Source organism: Passer domesticus, chromosome 9 (assembly GCF_036417665.1).
Source record: "Passer domesticus isolate bPasDom1 chromosome 9, bPasDom1.hap1, whole genome shotgun sequence".
NCBI lineage: Eukaryota > Metazoa > Chordata > Aves > Passeriformes > Passeridae > Passer > Passer domesticus.
The window spans coordinates 26,900,011-26,923,313 of record NC_087482.1 but is presented as its reverse complement, the minus strand read 5'-3'; positions in this window follow the sequence as shown (position 1 = coordinate 26,923,313).

Below are 23,303 nucleotides of genomic sequence, written 5' to 3'. Positions count from 1 at the left end.
ACAGCACGGACTCGGTGGGAGCGGGGCAGGGCTGGGGCTGCCTGCAATAGTGGGAATGGCCAACGTGAGTTGAATTTTGGACGTGACATTGCTTTGGCATGTAGAACCATGAAATGTCTCACATGCCCAATATTGTCTAACTCACTTCTGGTGAAAAAGAGCTAGATTGCACAGAGCTACCAGCAGGGACACACTCTCCTTGCTGGAAGGGCAACTGTTCAGATCCATTCCCACAAAATCCTGCCCCGGCCATGAGGTCACAGCAGGCTCACGGGTCACAACAGGCTGAGGACACAGCAGGCGCTGAGGTCACAGAGGTGCCAGAGGTGACAGAGCCCCGTGGTTGCACAGCAGCACAAGGAGCCAGCAGTCAGTCCTTGAGCACAACTGTTGCGGCAGCGGCGGCGGTGGCAGCAGAGGTGCTGACATTGGGACAGCGGTGTCAGGAGAGCGGTGGCAGCAAGAGCTGCGGGACTGGCAGAGGGCAAGGCAGCATGGCCCTTGCTCTGCGCCTCCTCCTCCTGCTCCTCCTGGCCGTGGCCCTGCCTGCCAGGGCTGCCCAGGCTGCTCCGCTGCATGCGCGGCGAGCAGGTGAGCCGGCAGCCTGGCTGCCCTTTCCCGGCACAGCGCTCCCTGCTCCCCGGGAAGCGCTGGGGATGGTTTTGCCCAGGGCTTTAGGGAGGGTTTCCTCTGAGGGAGGGACAGAGCCCCCACGGGGCCTGGGCGGCTCCAACCATCTCTCCAGGGATGTTGCACAGTGCCTGCAAAGAGGGTGGAGAGTGACCAGGAGCCAGTACAGAGCGCCCCAGGCCCCTGTGCAGCTTTGGCCTTGTCCAATGACATCTGGCAGACAAGGTCTTACCCAACCTCCTTGCAGTGCCCACTTCCCTAAGGGAGAGGGGGATCCCAGCACACGATGGAAATGGGTCTGATCAGATCTGTGCTCCCCTCTAGATGAGCATGGTAGGAAGGCTTCTCCAGCAGCTTGGCTCCACGAAGATTTCCAGCCTCTTAACCCTCCAGCAGGTATGTTGTCAATGTTCCTAAAAGAATAATCATGGACAGCCTGGTAGGCACTAGGTGACAGGAGTTTCTGTGGCTGTTGAGTTACAGGTGTGTCTGCAGGAAAGACTTTTCAGGCTCCTTTCCTGGTTGCTGCACACAAGCCCCACTCCCATGGCAGGGGTGAGTAGTGTGTGCCTGCTGACCCCACAGGCTGAGCCCTTGTTCTGTGGGATCCCTCCCGGGGAAAATGCAAATGCTTCTCTTAAGGTCCTCAAAGAGGGAGGAACAAACCTATAGGAGACAGGAAGTCCCTGGAGGCATCCAAAGACATGGATAGGGTCCTGAGTGATGTGGACAGGCAGCGTGGTGGGTGCATTTCCCTCCTGCTTCCCCTGGGACTCAGCAGACAGGGGCTTTGGCTGCACATCTGGACACACCGTGCCCGGCACAGTAGGAAGGCATCCATGGCAGCCTCGCTGCCCCACAGCTGCTGCTGCTTTCATGCCCTGCAGGGCTGTTTCCCAGCCTGGCCTGGCTGCAGCTTCTGCCCAGCCTCTGCAGGAAGGCATTTGGCATCAGCTGACAGGCAGCCCAAACTGCACCCTGGGCCATGCCAACCCTGAGATCCCCTGCAATTTCCCGGTCACTGGGGAGCTCCGGAGGGGTGGTGGTTTGGAGGAGGGAGGGCCCTGGTCCCGCTCCAAAGCTTGGATGACTTCCTGAACCTTATTAATATCTTCAACAAGCATTGCGTCCTGAAGATGCCGCCTTCCCATTGGGGAAGAGCCACACCTGATTCATCTGTCCCTTCTCCTTTCTGCAGAGATGGAAGGAAAGCCTGTGCTGAAGGCTGAGTTTCCCGGAGGAAGCAGTGGCTCATTGGCAGCCTCTGCTGCAGGAAGGGAGGCGATGCCAGGCACAGGCCCAGGAGGTAATTGCTGTGCCTCTGAGCCTGAGCCCTGCTGAGGCTTCAGCTGCCCTCTCTGCTGCTTGGCAATGCGGAAAGAGCCCGGAGAGGACCGGCACAGCCCAGGGGAATTATCCCGAGCAGGCTCAGGGGCACTCGGGTACTGAGCAGTCCTGCTGGGGTCCCTGCCTGGGGGACACAAACTGAAACCTGGGAGCCACTGCACAGGGTGTCCATGGTGGGGAAAGGGCCGAGGGGGAGAGCAAGGCTCCAGTGTGTCCTGAGAGGGTCTGGGTATGTCCACGTGGGCTGGGGAAGCTGTCGCCGCAGAAGGAAGGACAGGGGATGGGAGGGACACCTGTGGCACTGCCTGCTGCAGTCTTCCCCAAGGATTTAGTGTGGATTTCCTTTGTGGGAGGGAGAGAGCCCCCACGGGCCCTGGGCTACTCCTGCCGCCCCTCCAGGGATGTTGCACAGGGCCTGCAGAGAGGGTGGAGAGTGACCAGAGCCATTCCAGAGCTCCCCAGGCCCCTGTGCAGCTTTGGCCTTGTCCACTGACATCTGGCAGCCAAGGCCTTACCCGACCCCCTTGCAGTGCCCACTTCCCTAAGGTAGAGGGGGATCCCAGCACACGATGGAAATGGGTCTGATCGGATCTGTGCTCCTCTCTAGATGAGCATGCTAGGAAGGCTTCTCCAGCAGCTTGGCTCCATGAAGATTTCCAGGGTCTTAACCCTCCAGCAGGTATGTTGTCAATGTTCCTAAAAGAATAATCATGGACAGCCTGGTAGGCACCAGGTGACAGGAGTTTCTGTGGCTGTTGAGTTACAGGTGTGTCTGCAGGAAAGACTTTTCAGGCTCCTTTCCTGGTTGCTGCACACAAGCCCCGCTCCCATGGCAGGGGTGAGTAGTGTGTGCCTGCTGACCCCACAGGCTGAGCCCAGGTTCTGTGGGATCCCTCCCAGGGAAAATGCAAATAATTCTCTTAAAGTCCTCCAAGAGGGAGGAACAAACCTATAGGAGACAGGAAGTCCCTGGAGGCATCCAAAGACATGAATAGGGTCCTGAGTGATGAGGACAGGCAGCGTGGTGGGTGCATTTCCCTCCTGCTTCCCCTGGGACTCAGCAGACAGGGGCTTTGGCTGCACATCTGGACGCGCCTTGCCTGGCACAGCGGGAAGGGATCCATGGCAGCCTCGCTGCCCCCTGCTGCTGCTGCTGCTTTCACGCCCTGCAGGGCTGTTTCCCAGCCTGGCCTGGCTGCAGCTTCTGCCCAGCCTCTGCAGGAAGGCATTTGGCATCAGCTGACTGGCTGCCCAAACTGCACCATGGGCCATGCCCACCCTGAGATCCCCTGCAATTTCCCAGTCTCTGAGCACATCTGGAGGGGCAGCTCTTTGGAGGAGGGAGGGCCCTGGAGCAGCCCCAGTAACCTGGTGGCAAGCATTGCCTCCTGAAGATGCCACATTCCCACTGGGGAAGAGCCGCACCTGATTCAGCTGTCCCTTGTCCTTTCTGCAGAGATGGAAAGAAAGCCTGTGCTGAAGGCGGCATTTCCCAGAGGAAGCACTGGCTCCATGGCAGCCTCTGCCGCAGGAAGGGAGGCGCTGCCAGGCACAGGCCCAGGAGGTAATTGCTGTGCTTCTGGGCCTGAGCCCTGCTGAGGCTTCAGCTGCCCTCTCTGCTGCTTGGCAGTGCAGGCACACAGCATTACCTGACCCCCTTGCAGTGCTCGGTTCCCTATACAAGGGGATCCCAGCACAGCATGGAACAGTTCCCATCTGTGCTCCTTTCTAGTCTGGGAAGGTGACTTCCGTCATTTGTTAAAGCACAGTTTAAGGATGTTGGAGCTTGGTGAAGGTAGGTTATCAGCAACCCTTCGCTAACAGAATAATCATTGTCTAAATGTAATCATTGTCCAGAGTAATATTCCTCTGTCACTTCCCTTAAGATCCTCCAAAGTTTGATGGATTCTGTAAATCCTGGCCTCCAAATTTCTACTCTTGTACCGAACAATGATCCCACTGGATTGCTGTCAGTGGGAGCATTTAGCTGTCCATCTTCCTCTCCTAGGCAATGCCAGTGTGTCCTTCCATGTGCTCTTTTGCAGCCACCGAGAAGGGCAGAGGGAAGGGGCCGGGCCCAGGGCTGTGCCCCGGGGCTGAGCCTTTGGCAGCTCCTTTACAGATCCCAGGGAGCCTGAGCTGCTCCTGTTGCCACTGCCAAGCCCTGGCCCTGCCTGGGGCTGGCTTTAGAGCTGCTGGCAGCTCCAGGGAGTCCTTTCTGCCCCGACTGCCCTGCAAGGGACTCCTTCCATCCCAGTGTGGGGCTACTGCAGGAACATGCTCCCCCTGCTACTGAGTGGGAGGCAGAGCTGAGGGAGTGCCTTGGAGGGCATCAAGAACTCTCTGCCACTCAGGCCTGAAGGAGAATCATCTGCAGTGTCACAGGAGCTGTTCTGTCCTGCCTTTCTTTGCAGATGAACCTGATGATGATACTGATGATGAATATGAGCCTGTTGACGAAGACTATCCTGTGAATGGAGATGACTTGGATTCCCAACGCATACCCATTACTGAGCCTCTGGGCGATGCTGAGGGTAGGTCAAGGCCTTTCCCCTGGGAGAGCTGCCAGCTCGGAGCCCAAAGCTGGGCCAGGGGGGCATCACTGCAGGTGCCAGCACAGAACCAGGCACGTGTGTGCCCTCACCCTGCGGGATCCCCTCACCGCTCCTGCGGCTCAGCAGTGCCCGTGCAGATCAGCAGAGATGGCAGAAGCTTCTGTGGCTGTTGTGTTATAGGTGTGTCTGCAGGGAGGACTTTCCCAGGTCCTTTGGTGGATGTTGCACGCAAGCCCAGCTCCCATCACAGGGGTGAGTAGTTTGTTCCTGCTGACCCCACAGGCTGAGCCCTCGTTTTGTGGGATCCATTGCTGGGAAACAGAAATATTTCTCTTAAGGTCCTCCAGGACGGAAGAAGAAACCTACAGGGGCTCGTACATCCATGGAGGAATCCAAATATCTGGAAAAACTCCTGAGTGATGTGGACAGCCAGCGTGGTGGGTGCATTTCCCTCATGCTTCCCCTGGGACTCCGCAGCCGGGGGCATTGGCTGCACATCTGGACACGCTGTGCCCGGCACAGCGTGAAGGCATCCATGCACCACAGGCCATGCACACCCTAAGATCCCCTGCAATTTCCCACTCTCTGTGCACATCTGGAGGGGCTGCTCTGTGCAGGAGGGAGGGCCCTGGAGCAGCTCCAAAACCCTGGCCATTCTCCTTATCCATGTCTTTGACAAGTGTTTCCCGCAGCAGAAGGGCACAGCACCGAGGAATTATGGCATGCAGGCTCAGGGGGTTTGGGTACTGAGCAGGCCTGTGCCAAGGGGCAGCAAGGTGCCTGCAGGCCCCAGCTCTGGGGGAAACAGGGAGTGAGAACGTCCTGCCCGTAACCACATTGCTGCCAGCTCAGCAGTGCAGCAGAGCACGGGCTCACGCTCCCCATTGCTCCCACAGATGCAGCCAGCACCTCAACACATTCTGACATCATCTGGAAAAGCATGAGAAGAGTTTTCTGCTGGGGAACACCTTGTTTGTTTAAGTTGATGGCCATTGTGGCTGGTGCGGCACTGTGCCTGATGATGTGCTGTGCAGGAATCTGGTATTGCTGGACGAGAAAATGGTGAGTGTTTTGCGATTCTCCACCTCAAACAGCTTCCTTTAAAGGCTGCTCATAGTCAGGGAACATTGCCAGAGAGTCTGCAGTGGAGTTGTGGCCAGTCCATGATTTTCCAAAGAACTCTGCTGAGGGTTCTGCTGCTGCCCAGTGCTTCCATTGGCTCTTAATTGCTGGGCCTTGTCCTGGGGGCCCCGCTGGGGCTGCAGCCAGTGCTGGCTCCCACTGAGGCTGCCTGGCCAAGAGCAGCCCCAGGGGCACGGGGCAGAGGCAGAGGGAGGTGGGGAGGAGAAAGAGCAGGGCCGAGATTGCCCTTGAAAGGCAGAGGCGCTCTGGGGCCCGCTCCTGGCCAGGGACCCTGCCCAGAGCCGTGCCCTGCTGGCCGGGGCCATGAGGGGCAGCTGTCCAGCTGGGCCCAGCTGTGCCAGCAGCTCCAGCCGTGCTGGGGAGCCTTGCCAGCTCTGGGCCCTGCTGTGCACGAGGCTCCCTGTGTGCCACTGGCAGCTGGGGCCTCAGCCACCTCCTCTCTTCACAGGTGCTCCTGTGCGTCTTCAGCAGATGAGCCTACCAACACAGGCAATGAGAACTTGAGAATTTATCCCACCTCTTCACTTCTGCCCCTATCTGCCCTGCCATGGCTGCATCCCCGCCATGAGGCCGTCCCAAAACCCACCCCTCCTCAACGAGACCCTCTGCCCCCGAGCCCCCTGGTCCTGTTCCCCGGCCAGAATTGAAGGTGGGCAGCCCTTGTCTGCCAGGGCAGGGCTTGTCCCACATTTTATGTTTATAATAAAAAAATAGAGTTGTCACAACTCTGTCTGGATGGTAGCAGCAGCAAAGCCCACCCGGCACCACCAGTGGCTGAGCTCCATGCCCAGGAGCAGCCGTGGATGGCCACGGTGTGGGCAGGCGGGAGCCAGGCAGGGGCTGCTGTGCCCAGCGGCACGGCCTCGAGGGGATGGGGGAGCCCATGCTGAGTGTCACTGGGCTGAGGGCACATTTCTTTCTGGAGAATCATCTGGGCCTGGACCTCACGAGGCACACTGGGATATTTTGGGGTCCATGCAGAGTTGTGCAGGGATCCCTCATGAGGCACAAAGGAGTATTGATGGCCTCTCCTAAGGTGTGCAGGGATCCCTCATGCGGTGGGCAGCAGGGTTAAATTTGAGGGGGTTTTTTACTCTTCTCAGCACAGCACAGGGACACTTGGCCGAGGTTTTGCCAAGCTGGGAGAAAGCCTCTTGCAAAGGCTTGGGCCCAGCCTGTGGGCACAGCGGGCGGGCGCAGCCCATCCCCTGGGCCAGGCCGGGCTGCTCAGGCCGGGCCGGGCCGGGCCAGGCTCGGGCCCCGGCAGGGAAGGGCCGCGGCCCTGGGCTCTGCTGAGGCTGCTGAGCTCCAGCCTGCCCTGTGCTGCAGCCCAACACATTGACAGCCATGGCCGTGCCCTGGGCCACCGCAGGCACCCGGGGCTACAGCTGAGGCCGCGCCTTCTCCCACTGAAGGGAGGCTGGCTCTGTTCCCTCGGAGGGCACAGCTTAGCTCCCAGCACCTTTGGGAACCTGCCTGCCGGGGAAGTGCTGGGGGGCAGAGAGTTCCAACCCTTCTCACTGGGAAATGTGGTGGTGTAGGGATTTAAATTTTTTTCCCTCTCAATTTGTGTCCTGGCAGAGGGTTAAGTTTGCTTGCTCTCAGTAGGGTGCTTTTCTTCTTGGCAGTCAGTGGGGTTTCAATGCAGCCAGGGTTGAAGGAGGATCTCTGGCCGCTTCGGCCGTGGCTGTGGGACACCTTGGCTTCATCCTTCCTTTGGCTGTGATTTGCACTGGTGCTTGTGCTGGCATTTTGCAGTAACTGGCTTCAGTTTGTTGCTCTTGGTACCAAAAACCGAGAATAAACCTCTTTAACACCCCTGTAGTATTAAGAGCCAGGCCTTACTTTCTTGACTTGCTGGATGCACAGGCCATTGGCATCACAGGGCCTTCTTGGTGGGGTCTTCAGATACCCTGGTGGTCACTGGAGAAGGAAGCTGATTTTTCTGGGAAAAAGATTGTTTCTCATGTGTGGAAAAGAATAACCTGTCACTTCCCCATCCCTTTCTATACAAAGTGATACAGCAGGTACATTTCATATATCTCTATCTGCCTTGTCTATCTATCTATCTATCTATCTATCTATCTATCTATCTATCTATCTATCTATCTATCTATCATCTATCTTACTAATCTATTGTGGTGTTGCATTTTATTCAAATAGTGTGCTCTATTTTGAAAATCTATGCCTCAGAAATGTATGGTTTATTCCAAGCTGTGTTCCTCCCCTGAAGTCTCATGGATCTGTAATCCCATTGGCCCAAATCTTATTTCATGCCCACTTTGAATTTCCCTCTTAAGCTGTGTGAGGAAGACCAGATTCTCTCCTGCCCCATCTCTCCCCTAGGCTCCCCCTCTCTCCCTCTCCCTTTCCCTTTCCCCCTTCTCCCTCTGAAACCATGTTACTCCTGGGGCTGGGACCCCAATAAACCCTCATCTAATCAGCACCCTCAGAAGTCGTGTGGAGTCTCCTTGCATGCCTGCTGCTGCCAGCAAACTCACAGCCCAGAGGGCCCTCCGGGGACTCCTTGGGAAGCTCCCCTCAAAGAACTGCTACAATCTATGAAATATTTCTATGCATGATATTTTGTTTATTTTCAAATTATAACACATCTCTTGAGAGCTGGAAAAGAACACCATCTATCTTTGATATAGCAAAGCTTGGGTGTAGAAGCAAACCTGAACTGTGATTTCCTTCTTGCTAGACATATGCTGGCTTGTTTAGATTGACTTTCAACTGAAATCCTGCAAAGCTGGAAAATGACTGGTGGCCATCAATCTGATTTCTTCTAAAAAAACTTTTTACATTTTAGTTTTATTTCATGTATGGTGGCAGGTAAATAGCTTTCTTCCTTAAGCTATGTGCTGGCAATATTGGAAGTAGAAAATAACATAATACTGGATAGTTTAGATACTTGATAGTTTTCTTGTGAAATTTTATGGCACTATCTCCTGCCCCAAAACTAAAGCAGCAGGTCAGCTACTGAGCACAACTTACTGCATAGCTGCAGCTCATGTTTCTACAGTGGAAGTGGCTTTTTGTTCTTCTGCATGGGTATGAAACACTACCAATTGCAAGGCCGTTTACAGAGCAAAGAGCCTTGTTAACTGTTGCCTGGACTTTGGGAAGGTGGTAGCTGTTAGATCAATACCCAGTAAACTGCCGAAATTAATTTTTGTGACTACTCTCTCGTGATTTTGGCCTGGCTTCTTTAGGAGGTTCAATTTTCATTAGAAATGGCACAGTGGAGCCAGTGCTGCCTCAGGACAGGTGGAGCTGGGACAAATGGCTCATTGATTTTGATCTCAACAAAAAGCCATCTGAGCTCCTCATGACAGCAACCCCATGGACTGGAAATGGATCCATTAAAACTAACTCATCACAGAGCTTTTAACTCGAAGCTCTGACACATCGAGCTTGCTCAGTTCTGCCATGGAAGAAGGGAGTTTGAAGACAAAGAGGTTTAGCAAGGAGATCCATGTACAACAAATGTGTTTGTATTTTAGCAAATGAAGTATCTTAGGATGTAAACCCTAATCCATACTCCAGTCTTATCCCTCCATTTACCCAAATTCTCTGTCTTAATTCCTTAGTCAGTAGGAAAATATGACAGGGAAGTGTAGATCCTCCTTTCCTTCTTCAGCTGGGCAGCTTGTAACCTTGTCTTCTCCCATAAACAGGAGCAGTCAAATGGGAATTTTGTCATGAAACCATACTTGGGAAAGTTTGCCCTCTGTTTGTTTTTGTCCCGAAGTAACTGAGATTCATCGGAGTATTTACAAGCCATAAATGATGGATTTATTTTGCTTGCTAGAATTTTGATTTTTTTAGACCTTTTCTGCTGCAGAAGAGCCTGGCACTTGCAGAACTCTTGCCCCATGCACTTCTCCAGTGCTTCTTGCAGAGAAGCTTTGGGAAGCACTCAGGAAAAGTGCCATGTTCATGTGTGGTTTATGGAGCCCACAGGACAGGGACATGTCTTTGCAGTGGGCACTGCCTTTGATTCCAAGGTGTAGAAGGATTCTTGGCTGAACAGGGCCATGATATTCCCCTGTGGGAATTGGACAGCCCTGGCCTGCAGGTTACAGAGTCACTCTGAAAACCATGTACCGTCCTCCAACCGGAACAAGATAGACCATGTACTGTCCTCAAATAGATGCAACAAGGAAGAATGAGCATTGTGCCATGATAAAACCAAATGCGCCAAGCACGTTGTGGGAGCTGCTCATTTGGCACACCTTAGCTAAAGATTCTTATAGTGTGACAACCAATCAGTAATTAAGATGTATGTGTGAATATAGCTACTTAACCAATCAGCATTATGCACCAGTGGCATGAGACAGTGTATAGAGAAGGATAAATATGTCAAAGTTGCTTAATAAAGGAGGATGACATGTAGCCACATTGGCTGTGAGTGTCGTTACTCAGCCGACTCTCTGTGGGACCCTCACCACCAAGGAATTGTCATTGCTGTGGGCACTGGCTGTTATTCCAACACCTGTGTCATTTCTTCTACTGGAATCCATGTGAGAAAGGTTGTTCTTCACCACCGAGATTTTTAGTTGACATTTTTGATCTCAAACAGCCCAAAGTTTTCCATCTCACATGTTTCTGATGCTGGTTTTTCCTTTCCAGTCTGTTGTTGGCCAAGGAAGATGCTGCTTCGATTCTGCAGGCCCCCATACATGGGTACTGTTACAGGTAAAAATCGATCCAGCCAATTTAATAAAAATAAAATATAAATTTATTCACAACCAATATACAGTCCCGACAGCCAACAATCAAGGACAGCACTGACCCTGGGATGGAAGCTGGGTGAACACAGATCCACCTTCTATCACACCCAATCCCCCCCAGTTCACCAGTGCCGCTTGGCAGAATCCGTTTTTATACTCTTTTTCTAGCCCCCAGCAGAGTTCCTTTGTCTTTCCCCAGGGTTCTTCATATTCATGATGCCTCTATTCTCCGTCCTGTGCTGGACAAAACCTTGTCCGGGAACTGATGTGTATCCACTCTTCGGTTACCGGAATCCCGTGTGCAGATGTATGTCCTTGATGGTCCCCTCTGTCTAAGAGGAACATCTCCATGGGCCACCATCGCTGGGCCTCCTCCTGTTCACACCAGTGAGAACGACAATCTCCTGTGCCGGCTGGGTTCACTTCCTATGTTAATGACACTCCTCCTACTCGACTGCCAGCTGCGGTTTCCTCAGCCTGTGAAGCAATCCCCTCTTCCCTTGCTACTGTGATTTCAAGGTTTGATATTTTATTCTTATATATATATATATATATATATTCTATCAGCAGGAATTACCATAATATACATAACAGGTACCAAGCTGAAAGTTCTCCAGTGCTCCACAGCAGCCCAGTTATCCACAGGAGGGCCATGAGCAGCTCCAGAAGCTCCAAGGGATTCTAACAGATGAATTTCTGTCCCTCAGGAAGGCAGGGCTGGGTCTGAAGTACAGGGTCTGACTCTGCACCCAGCTTGGCATGGCAGCAGCTGTCCCACACTTTGTGGAAGGCACATAACATGTGCCACTCGTAATTCAGCACTGGCTTAGTCAGTCTTATAAACCTCTTTAAAAAAAACCCAAAAAACAGATTGGGCAAAAAATTATTTGTATTTAATTGGTTGGGGTGTTTTTGGCTTTTTTTTTCTTGGTTCTTTGCTTTGGTGATCAGAGATCATGGAGGAAGAGACAGATTTTCTGTTCAACTTGCCTGGCAGTATGCAGGGGGCATGAAAAGAAGGTCAGCTTTTCACCATCTGGTTAAGGAGCTCTAAAAGCAATTGTGCTGTCCCTAATCAGGGGGTGGGGGCACTGCTAACAGCCTGGATTGTCCCCACCTGTGTTCCCCTCCTTACCAAAGTGCTGTGTAGATCCAGAGCCTTGTGCCTTGGCCCAATGGTGCAAAAATCCTCCCAACATCCCTCCGTTTGCAAAAATTTGTTCTCATTAAGATGAAAAGCTGTATGGATGGCCTGCAGCTAATGTTCTTTTGTTGCCTGGACCCCAGTCAGTGCTCACATCTAAATGACTGACCAGCCCCAAGCTGCTCTTAAGACTGATTTGATCAAAGGCACTGAAGCTCTGTTGAGTGCAAATTCTCCAGGAAAACAAGCACAGGAACTTGGATAATGTTGGTGGCAAAAGCAGAATGCAGAGTTGAACCTCTGAGGACACCTCACTGCTGCCTCCCCCCACCCTTTTCTTTTAAATTCATTTCATATTCTGAGTGTGAGCTCTTGCATGAAATGGGTCCTCAGCCAGGAGCTGCTGGGCCTCCTGGCTGTGTCCCTTTGTGCTCCCAGTGCTTCTTGAAATAAATGGGGCAGGAGATCTTTCTCCTTTTTAATGCCTTTATTAAAAAGAATCAGCTCAGGTGGGGAGAAATCGACGGGTTGCACCCATGCCGCCGGAGCTCCCAGGAGTGGCACGGAGGAGGAGAATGATGCAGTTGTGTCTGCTGGTCTGCAGGCAGAGCTGGGGATTCCGTCCTCACCAGAGATTAGGAGATTCCGCCTTTTCGGTCCAACACCTCGGGTCCTCTCTCTAGTCAACATCCTTTCAGGTTAGGGTGAGAAACAAAAACGATCCAAGCAGGCACTGGACTACGCTCCCATCCTTAGACATCACCTAGGTCCCCTACTTCTATGTTGGCTCCTTGTTTTTAGGGGTTTTTCTGGAAAACTGCAAAATTTGGTGCAATATATTGCTCATCTGCCTACTAGCTCTGATGCCACTCCCATTCTCCTGGTACGTGCAGGGTCCCTGTGTCACTCCCTGGCAAGCATTAGGGGGACAATGGTTAATCACCAACCATTAACAAGTAATTGAAGAAGAACTCTTAACAATGAAGCTAACTGAACAGCAACTGGTCCAACTTGTTTTAACTCTGCAACCTTAAAAAAAAAATAGATAACTTATTATTCATAACAGTCCCCCCTCTTTTTCTTTGATCAGGCTTAAGCTTAAGCTTGCATCAACTTACAGTTTTTGCCTCATTAGCATAGAATTTCTTATATGTTTTGTATTGATTATAAATTTCCTAAGCACTCTGGTGATCATATTTACCCAAGTTTGTTAATTTTTTTTTGGTTTTTTCAGGTTAATCTCTTTAGAAATCCTTAGGTTATTCTGTACAGCAGTTTTCACTATTTTAATTAAGCAGGGAAATAAGAACAAACTAACAAGTGTACACACAGTGAAGGTTGTAGTTTTCTAGCTTTTTTTGAAAGTCCATAGATTATCCCACCAACTGGAATCAAGTACAGGAGTCCTTTTTTGATTTCTTACATATGCCAGTTTTCTTATTTCATTTAAGATGTCTCTCATGACTGCTACAGTTAATTTGATTTGATAAATTACTGTTTTGGTTTGGGTGAGTTGGTCATTAATATGATTAAGAGCTAATGTGGTCTGATTCGATATTATCTCTGATATTGCTTGTAACTTCATAATTTGGTTTAATATATACCGCTTCTTCAATTTGTTTTTCCTTAAATCATCGTATATATAGGGACTCTTGTACTTGATCCAGATTCTTTGGGAAATATAAAGAAAGCTTGTTTTATAATTCTATGATGCAACTGCCAGACCAGTCTCTTGGCAATTCAGTGGATGCTGTGGTACCATTGACCCAAAACAGGTGTTTAGGGGTCTCCCGAAATATATTAGCTTTTGTTGTGCTCTCCTAATATTTAGAAATATCTTTTCCTTTGACCAGATTTAGCTTGCTTTAGTAGCATCACGTCCAAAGCACCACTAGGTTTCTCCTACAGGATACTTTCTCAGGAGTGGCTGCCTAAATGTGGCAGTGTTCTGGGCTGTGCAATATATTTTCTCATTCTCTTGATAAAGGATCAATTGGGAGAGGTTAACACAATTATAGTTTAAATTGTTGTGGACTCTCAGCAAGGAACTTACTTCTTTCTCATAGAGAGGTTGGTAGCACTCGCTGCACGGCTCTCTTGGGCTCCCCAGAGCACTCCCAGCAGTCAGAGCCATTACTACTACCCTTCCCAAGAGTCCGGTATGGGTCATCTTGCACAGCCTGCCCACCTGGCCTTGCCTCTTGAGGATTTTACTGAGAAGAAGTTTCCAAGCTCTTTAGAGTCTCTTGCTCTTCTGGTTAAACCTCTCTTGATCTGTCTCTGCTAATTTGGTCTCTCCTAGGGGAGCACTCTGCAGAAGATTAACCTGGAGTCTTTGGTACTAAGTTGGGAGGACTTCACCAGAATTACTTATTAACAGTTTTTAACTTTTACAAATTTCTTGAAACACTTTAAGACATGTTATGATTCTAAACTTTTGTCTTATGCAGTTCATCAGTCTTTTTGATATGTCAACTTGAAGTCATTTGGTCCTTTTATAATAGTATATTCAGCTGAATTAGCTCCTGATGTGGTTGAATCTTGTCCTGAGTTAGGGTGTGAGGGTGGTGTGGAATCTGGTCCAATACCAGAGGGAGACACTGACAAATCTTGTCCAATGCCCGGGGGTGGGACTGGTCCTTTAATTCTCGTGATGTGGGTCTAACCTTTTTCTCTGCTCCGCACAGCAGAATTAGCGATGACAAGTGCCTGAAAGGGGCCTTCAAATTTAGGCATTAATGGTCTACTATTCCAGGATTTTATCAAAACCCAGTCTCCTGGGTTGATGTCGTGTGCTTTTGTGTCAAGAGGGGAGGTTTGGGGGAGGTATCCTTTTTTTCTAAGTCTTTCTAGGGTTCTTCCAATGACTTCTAAATATTTTCTGGTAGCTTCTTCTCCTTCCAAATAGTCTCCTGTGCTATAGGGTGTTAACAAGAATGGCAGTCCAAACATCATTTCATAGGGTGAAATCTTTATATCAGACCGGGGTCTTGTTCTGATGCGCAAGAGCGCTAGGGGCAAACACTTTAGCCAATTCATTTTTGTTTTTTCAATTAATTTAGTCAATACATTTTTGAGAGTTTTGTTCATCCGTTCCACCCTCCCAGAACTCTGGGGGTGCCACGGAGTATGTAATCTCCATTTTATTCGTAAGGCTTTTTGCATTTTGCAATGTTTGGGCCACAAAGTGTGGACCTCTGTCTGAGTCTATGGTATTCACCATTCTGTATCTGGGGATAATGTTTTCCAAGATTACCCTTGCTATGACTTGGGCTGTTTCCCTTTTGGTTGGGAAGGCTTCTACCCAGTGAGTGAGATGATCCACTATAACTAGTAGATGTTTGTATCCTTGTACTGGGGGCATCTCAGTAAAATCTATTTGTATGCTCTGGAAAGGTCTTAGAGTTAGTTCCTTCCCTCCAGGTGTTACTTTTCTCATGACTTTCTGATTTACTTTTTTGCAAATTAAACACCCTTTTGTGATTGCTTTTGCTAGGTCATATACACGTATGCACAGGTTATTTCTTAGGAAATGATCACATAGTCCTTGGACTCCCCAGTGGGGTAATTTATTTAGTTCTGTTAGCACTGTCCCGGCAAGTGCTTTGTTTAAAAACACCCTTCCGTCTGATGTTAACTACTCTCCTCGTTGCCTTTGGTGTAACTTTGTATCTTTTATAGCCTTTAATTCTTTTTCACTACATATGGGTTTTTCTCTTTCCTCCTCCTCGGGTGTGGTTTCTGTTTTAAAAACTTTCACTGGATCCCCTGGTTCTAAAGCTGCTTCCTTTGCTATCTGATCAGCCAATCGGTTTCCTTTAACTTCAAGGCTGTGTCCTTTTTGGTGCCCTTTTATATGAACTACTGCTATTTCTGTTGGTTTCTGTAAAGATTCCAATACAGACTTGACTAGATTCTCATGAGCTAAGCTTTTTCCACTTGAGCTTAGATATCCACGCTCCTCCCATATTTTCCCAAATGTGTGTAATATCCTAAATGCATATTGGGAATTTGTAGAAATGGTTCCCCGGTCTCCCTCCAATAAGTCTAATCTTCTTTTCAGGGCATATATTTCACAACTTTGGGCTGACCAGGTTTGGGGTAGTTTTCCTTTTTCATCAATTTGTAAAGTTTTTCCGTCTATGATGGCATAACCTGAAGCTCTTTTTCCACCTACTACCCTTGAAGAGCCATCTATAAACAAAATTCTTCCAGTTGTTAGAGGTTGATCTTCTAAATCCTCTCTTTCTTTGGTTTGGAGACTGATCAATTCAAGGCATTCATGTTCTAGACTCCCTATAGGCTCTCCCATAAGGAATTGTGTTGGATTGAGGGCGTTTGATGTGATGAATTCTAAATGATCTGTGTTCATTAGTATTATTTCATATTTTAATATTCTTGCATTGGTTAGCCACTGTTGAGCTCTTTGGCTCAGCACTGTTTTAAGATCGTGAGGGGTATGTACTTTAATTTTTCCTTGTAAAGTCAATTTTTGGGTCTCTTCTATCAGAATAGCAGTTGCTGCTACTGCTTGTATACAAACTGGCCAGCCTCTAGCCACTGGGTCTAACAATTTGGAGATGTAAGCTACAGGTTTTCTGCAGCCTCCCCACTCTTGAGTTAGTACACCGTAGGCTAGACTTCCTCCAGCACTTACAGAAAGATCAAAGCTCTTCTTGAGGTCTGGTAAACTTAGGACTGGAGCAGAAGACAACTTCTCTTTTAGGTTCTCTAGTTGTTGATCGTCTTCTGCTGTTCAAATTATGGGATCTGGGGCTACCAGCTTATCATATAAAAATTTCACATTTTGTGTGTATTGATCCAACCATAACTTGCAGTACCCAAACAGGCCTAGAAGCTTTCTCACATCGCTTTTTGTTTGTGGAGCTGGGAGAGATAGGATGCCTGAAATTCTGTCAGGACTCAATTTCTTATATCCCTCTTCTATTATGTGCACAAGGTATGTTATTTCTGATTGTACGAACTGTAGCTTCTCTTGGGAAACTTTTAATCTTTTCTGTCCCAGAAAATTCAAAAGTTTAATGCTAGTTGTTCTGACCTGATCTTTTCCTTTCCCTGATACCATCAGGTCATCAACATACTGCAGGATTTGTACTTCTTTTCAGGAACAAAACTGTTCTAACAAACCCTCCTAGGGCTTGTCCAAAGAGATGGGGTGATTCAGTAAACCCTTGCGGTAATCGGGTCCATCTTAGCTGTTGTTTTCTTTTTGTACTTGGGTCTTCCCATTCAAAGGCAAACCAATCTCTACATTCTACTGCCAGAGGACACGCCCAGAAAGCATCCTTCAAATCTATAATAGTGAACCAAGCATGTTCTCTTGGAATTCAGCTTAGAAGATTATATGGGTTGGGCACAACCAGGTGTCTAGCAATGGTCTTCTTGTTTACCTCTCTTAGGTCTTGTACCAGCCTGCATTTCCCTTCAGCTTTCTTAACTGCCAGTATAGGGGTATTGTGTGGTGACATACAGGGTTCCAAAATTCCCTCTTGCAGCAGCTGTTCAATAACTATGGCCAGCCCCCTCTTTCCTTCCAGGGAAATTGGATACTGTTTGACCCATATGGGTGAAGTATCATCTTGCATTTTTATTGTTATCAGAGGAATGTCCCGCTTTCCTCCTTCAGCCCACACCTCTGGGCTTATTTCAGCAACATCACCTTGGGATAACTTCATTATTTGTACCACCATCTTCCCTTCTCTCGGGACAATTCCTACTCCCAAATGAACTTGTAGATCTCTCCCTAACAAACTTTTTTCTAGTTTAGGCAGGTAGATCAAATTTGCTTCACACTGCCTTGAGTTTCCGATTATTTTTACATTCTCGATCGCTGAGGCTCTAAATGGTTTCCCTTCAGCCCCTAATACTTCACAAAATTTTCTACCGATTACCATACCTTCTGGTATTTTGTTGAGACAGGACTTATTTGCTCCTGTATCAACCAAAAATTCAAATTCCTAATTTTGGGTTCCCACTTCAAAGTTTACCAAGGGCTCCTCTAGGTGTTGCATTGGGTCCCCTAAAGTATAGAGCCCTTGACACCCCTAATCGTCACCTCTAAGCATTTTCTCTAAGGCTTCTTGTTCTTTGGCTATTGCTTCATCAAGGGTCAGCTTTTTACAAAACCTTCTAATGTGCCCAGTCTGCTCACAGTAACAGCAACGCCTTTCACTTGAAGGGACTTGAGGCCTCTCCGTTCCTCTTGTACCTGATGGTACTGGCCTATCCTTACCTGCTCCTGGTGGTGGATTCCTCTACTCTTTTGTGGCCTTGGACTGTAGGAAAGAGTTGTTTGCTCCTACACTTTCTCTAGCTATAGAGACCATGATCCTAGCTTTGGCCTTTGCTTTTTCTTCTTCCCTCATTAAATACACTTTCAATGCTTCCTTCAATAACTCATTAATGTCTTTTTCTTGCCAATCTTCAATCTTTTCCAGTTTTCTCTGTATATCAGGCCAAGATTTAGTAACAAACTGGACCTTTAATAGCACTTCACCCTCTTTGGTGTCTGGGTCTATTCTAGAGTACAATTGAAAGTTCCGCTTTAGGCGATTAAGCCAAGTAGCAGGAGTTTCATCCTTCTCTTGTGCGCCCGCGAATGCCAATTTTGTATTAGTTCCTTTGGGAACTGATTCTCTGATCCTTCCAATTATCAGAGACCTCTACTCCATCATGGCTTTCCTCCCTTCCTCCTGATTAGGGTTCCAATTGGGATCCACTAGTGGCAATTTGTCTTCACCTGATGGCACTTGGGGTCCTGGACGATTACCTTTTTCCCAAATTCTTATGCTAGCGGCTCTAAGCATTCGGGACTCTTCTGGGGAAAATAATATATTTAGAATAGAATTCATCTCCCCCCAAGTGTATATATTTGGACCCAAGAACTGATCCACTTGGTTAGCAATGCCCACGGGGTCTTCAACTAAATTCCCTAACTCCTTCTTGAATCCTCTCATCTCAGAAGCAGTTTGAGGAGCGTTTACAAAAGCAACACCTCTTGCTACCTGCTTCCATAGGAACTACTCTAAGAGGAAAAAGTCTCTCTACTTTGGAAGTCTTGGATCGGGTACCGCAGTATGGCCCATCTTCAGACACAAGATTACTCATTTGAGGGGTATTAGCACTAGCTTGGACCTGCTGTAGGTCAGCGGCTGTACCTGGTGATAAGAGGTTACTAGGTAAGGAAGCATTTGTGTCCCAGTTAGGAGGAGGTGGAGGGACAGCAGTAGGAGGGGGAGAAGAGCTTGAGTGCATGTTAAGTGGAGCTGGAGAAGGGGTGGAGCATGCAGCAGGTGGAGTAGGTATTAGTAGTGGTGCAGAAGCAGCTAAAGGAGTCGAAGGACATGGTGAGGGAATGGCCCCCATGGCAGCTGGGAGAAGAACTGGATGTGCTATTTGAGGTGCTCGAAGGAGAGGATTATAAGGTGGAGGGGCATCAGGAGGCAAGTAGTCTAGGGGGTCCCACCTTTCGGCAATCTCTTTAACTTCAGCATCTCCTCTTTCATTCCCCTCTTTCTTCCTCTGCACTTTACAAATTCGCACTCCTTCGTCCTTGATGGCATTCAACCAACAAGCTACACAGAACAATTGCTCAGGATCGGTATCCTCTCGAGATGTCAGATACTGACTCAGTTGTTGACACATCCACTTGTCTTTTGTCCCACACCACGGCCATCTTCCTTGTACATCTAATTCTGGCCACACTTCTAGACAATAGTGAATCATCTTAACTTTATCTAATCCTTCTGTGGCTTCTATGGAGTCCCATCTCTCTAATAGTTCACCTAGGGGACTGTGGGGAGGTATAGTCCTCAGTCTCTGGCCACTTTTCTTACTATTGCACCCTCTCATTTTTTCAGCCTCAAAAAAAAATCACAAAGATGATTTTATCTTAAAGGAAATATATCTTACTTAAGAAGTCCCGACCTCCTCCGCCAAATCTCCAATTTCTCTGACCCTTTTCGTCAGGTCATGTTTGAGGCCTTGGCCTCTTGCGCCCTGTCTCAACAAACAAACAAAAGAACCAAAAAAATTCCTCGAGACCCTGGCTTCTGAGGCTGTATGCCTGACCTCCTTCATCAGGACTTTGTTTGCCTGCAGGACTTTTAGACTTGCCCAAATTCTTCTTGGGACTTCTGAGTTTGCCTAATCTCTCTTGTCAGGACTTAAAACAAAAGTATTGCCTGATTTTCAGTTTGCCTGACCTTCCCCTGTCAGGACTTATGCTTCAGGGCTTGAAAAAACTCAAGACAGGCTTCCTCTGCCAGAACTTGTGCCTGACCTCTGTCATCAGGACTTAAAAACAAAACCTCCTGATTTTCTAAATCGCCTAACTTCCTTCTTTAGGACCTCTATCAGGGCTTTTGGGGTACGTGCCACTCACACAGCTATTTCCTCCGCACGCCCGGAGGGGGGTCCTCTTTACCCCTCTGGAGGCGCGTCAATCACCAGTTCCACTCGCTTCCCCCTGTTCCCGGCCGGCCCCCTCGCGGGGGTGCGGAACCGCGGTACTGAGGGGTCCTCGCTCGCTTCGAGGGGCCGAGCTGCCGGCCCTCGTCTCACTCACACACACTCGCTCGCCTCCCTCTCCCGCCGCCGGATATTCTCACCAATCCAGCGCTGCTCCGTGTCACTGTCCCAAGCCAATCTTCTCTGGTCCCGATATCCAGCTGTTCTGCAGATCCAGGGTGGGCGGCCGTCCCAGTCCTGGTGTCCTCTTCAGGTGTGGCTATCCTGGACGAGCCGCCAAGCTGAAATGAATGAGGCAGGAGAACTTTCTCCTTTTTAATGCCTTTATTAAAAAGAATCAGCTCAGGTGGGGAGATATCAAAGGGTTGCGCCCACGCCACCAGGGCTCCCAGGAGTGGCATGGAGGAGGAGGATGATGCAGCTGTGTCTGCTGGTCTGCAGGCAGAGCTGGGGATTCCATCCTCACCAGAGATTAGGAGATTCCGCCTTTTCGGTCCAACGCCTCGGGTCCTCTCTCTAGTCAACATCCTTTCAGGTTAGGGTGAGAAACAAAAAGGATCCAAGCAGGCACTGGACTACGCTCCCATCCTTAGACATCACCTAGGTCCCCTAGTTCTATGTTGTCTCCTTGTTTTTAGGGGTTTTCCTGGAAAACTGCAAAATTTGGTGCAATGCATTTCTCATCTGCATACCGGCTCTGATGCCACTGCCATTCTCCTGCTACCTGCAGGGTCCCTGTGTCACTCCCTGGCAAGCCTCATGGGGTCAATCACCAACAATTAACAGGTAATTGAAGAAGAACTCTTAACAATGAAGCTAACTTAACAGCAACTGGTCCAACTTGTTTTAACTCTGCAACCTTAAAAAAAATAGATAACTTTTTATTCATAACACTTCTGGTCAGGTTTGGCTGGGAAACTTGTCTACCAGCCTCTGTGGTTGCTCCCTGTCGTTCCAATGCACAGCCCTTTCTCGCTGCTTGGCATTTGAATACTCTGATTACTTCATTGGGTAACTTGCATCTTGCACTGCATGACATTAAATTGTGTTTACTCAGACTCTGCCCTATCCTGAGTTTCTGGAACACATTTCTAAGCCTTCCAGCTGTAGCCCAAGGGAAACTGTTTCTGCCTTGCATCACAAAATTGGCAGATTTTTTGCAAAGACTGCCCATTACAAAGGACTTGCTGTGTGCATTAACATCTGAGGGGCTGCTTTCAAAGACAGGCAAAAAACCCATGAACAAACAGCAAACCAACCAAACAACATATTTTTAAAAACTACTTTATTTTTACCTCTTATTTTTAATCTTTTCCAAGCTGGCCTCCTTTTCCCCTGCAGTGTTTTTCTTTGGAGAGAAAAGCCCCCTTGCCAGATGATGCGACTTCACAAGGAAAACAAAACTCACACACAATGCATATATGAAACCTAAACGTGGAGATTCCCATTATCACAATCATCATCAATGATTTTCAGTGTATTTTGATGTCAGATTGTTTCCAGAAGGGTGAGAACAGTATCTCAGATCTCCTGGCTAGTTTGGTGTCATACCCACTTATTATGTCTCCTTTCTTATTATCTTTCCTTTCTGCAGTTTTGTAGTTGCTCTGCCCATTTGTTGCTCTTGGATCTCTGCCTCCTTCACCTGATTTTTACCTTTTTCTGGATTTGTGGGGATTTTTCTGTTGGTTTGGGTTTTTCTTGGTGGTTGTTTTGTTTGCCTGATTTATTTGGTCAGTTTTGCTTTTGTTTTGTGGTTTTTGGTTTTTTTTAATTTACTTAACAGCGGAATCAGCTTGTGATTTCTGTTGTGAATTTCTGATACACAGGTACATAAAGGCTGTTTATGTTTTTACAGTCATCTCAGACACAGACCGGCAAGCTCCTTGACTTTGAGAACTGAGTGCTCTCAGACAGAAAATTGTGCATGAATAGGAAACTTGTAGCTCCTGTCTCCATTACACACAGCTCAATGTAAAGTGGTTGGAATGATACAAATTCTAGCCTTTATTTTGCCTTCTTTTGCTGCCATGCATCAAATTGTGTCAGACTCATCACTGACCTGGGCTCTTCCAGGATTGGGTGTGCAAGGATGATCCCTCAGCTCGTGTGTGGACCTGGTGTGCACCAAGCCAGAGACGTGACTGTCATCCATAGCCAGCCCCTGTCTGCCAAGAGAACAGGGAGCTGCAGCTCTGAGGAACTCAGGGGTTAGGCAGCAAACAGCCCAAATGCCTAGTTTATATCAGTTACTGGTCAGGAGGATTTGCTGCTGAGAGATTTTTATTTTCCTGGTCAGAGCTGGAATAAAAGAACCCTCGCAGTTTGCTTTAGCGGTGGAGAGACTCTCTTCAAAAGGTTCCAGCTCTGCTGCTTGTTTCAATTAAAAGCAGAGCAAAACTCTTCTGTTGGTCACATCAACATAAGTTTCAGGAGTCTGTGAAAGACATAAGAGTGTCAAAATTATTTCATTTTCTAGTACTTACAGTCTTCTAATTAAGTCATGAGGTAATTATGCCATCATTCACTCTATCAAATAACTGGAAAAGCACTGGAAAATAAGGGGTTTTTACACTAAGTTTAGAAAAAGTAAATTAATTTCATAAAGAAAACCATGTAGTAAAAATACAGTAATTTAAATTTCTCAAATTCCTTTGATGATGGAGCCCTGAACCCCAGTCATGTGCAGTGCAGCCTTGTTGTGGTGTGTTTTTTGTTTTATTAGCATGTTTACAGTTTGATTTGCAATTTTGTCGTTTCCTTATGCCTTATGCTGTTCCTTTTGTCCCTGCCCTTTTCCCAGAATTTTCCTTACTTTTCTTTTTATTAGATGCCAGTTTCTCCCTGAGCCTGCCTCCCCTCCAGAATCTTCCCTGTCAGTTTTGTATTTCTTCAAATTTTATCAGTTCACTGAAACCATTTTTCTCCCTTGAAATTCATTATTTGTTGATACATTTTATTCCATGTTTTGTTTTTCATTCCCAATTCTCCTGATTTGTTAAAGATGGTATCCTCCCGTGAGACTTGCACCTGTATATAAGTCACTGTGTGCTCCCAGTTCGGGGTCCAGGGACGATGAAGAGGGGAAGTTTTACCATCAAATAAAGTTACCCCAGGACCTGTGTGCTGCTTTTGGTTTCATGCTGCGCTGACACTGGTAGTTGGGACTTAGGGGAGCACGGGGCAGGGGGATTGTCACTCCGCTGTCACCATCCAGCCAGGGCCGAGACTCAGCTCTCCCTTTGAGGCCAGAGAACT